Here is a 762-nt window from a genome sequence, read left to right as displayed (position 1 = left end):
GTAGATGGCAGTGAGCCACAGTGTGGTTGCTGGGACTTGAACTCAGGATCTCTCGAAGAGAAGGCAGCACTCTTAACCTCTGAGCCATCTCTCCAGCTGCAGGTGTAGTTTTTAAGAGTAGAAGAAGGCGAGGTCTGTGCTAGGATGCAGCAGTAAAGGAGATAGGGGCTGGGGAGAAGAGGAACGGGAAAAGGGAAGAGGGAAGGAGGTATTTGCCCAGAGGGTCAAAGGACTGCCTCTGGAGATAGGGGAGGTAGATGTGGCTCGTAAGCAAATGGAAGCTATATTAGTATAGGGGAAACCCTGTGTTAGCATAGGCTGTTTCATTTTAATTGAGCATATTAATCAGGTGAGCCAAAAACAGCTTCTGACTGCTGAACTTTGGCAGTCAGCCTCAGGGGGAGGAATGGGCGTTTCATGAATGTGCACACCATCCTTCCCCAGGGGCCATACTAATCCTTGTATCATTCCGAGTTTATTATATGTGCTGCCGAAGAGAGCAGCCCTCTTCTCCATTTCGTGTGTTGAAGCCCTACTTTCCTTCTCTGACTGACACTGGATTGGAGGCATTTTAAGGCATTTTAAGAGAGTAATTAAGGTTCAATGGGGTTTATGAGTTAACAGTTCTGATACAGTAGGATTGGTATTCTTCTCAAAGAGGAAGAGATGCCAAGCTGTCTCTGTGCCATCTGAGGACACATTGAGGTGACTACCCCAGGAGGAGATCCCCTCATCAGAAGTCTTTATGTTTACCTGTGAGTT

At 47.2% G+C, this 762-nt stretch overlaps 1 non-coding gene across 1 annotated transcript; it reads right to left on the bottom strand.

Annotated features, from left to right (window-relative positions):
• Positions 1 to 399: 399 nt before the first annotated feature.
• On the bottom strand, positions 400 to 501 carry LOC126507904 (U6 spliceosomal RNA). Its single transcript, XR_007593656.1, has one exon. It is a non-coding gene; the product is annotated as a U6 spliceosomal RNA (small nuclear RNA).
• Between the last annotated feature and the right edge of the window lie 261 nt (positions 502 to 762).

Source organism: Alexandromys fortis, unplaced genomic scaffold (genome assembly GCF_014885135.2).
Source record: "Alexandromys fortis isolate MF-2015 unplaced genomic scaffold, M_Fortis_MF-2015_v1.1 scaffold_54, whole genome shotgun sequence".
In the NCBI taxonomy this organism is placed as follows: Eukaryota; Metazoa; Chordata; class Mammalia; order Rodentia; family Cricetidae; genus Alexandromys; species Alexandromys fortis.
This window is presented reverse-complemented; position numbering and strand designations above follow the sequence as displayed.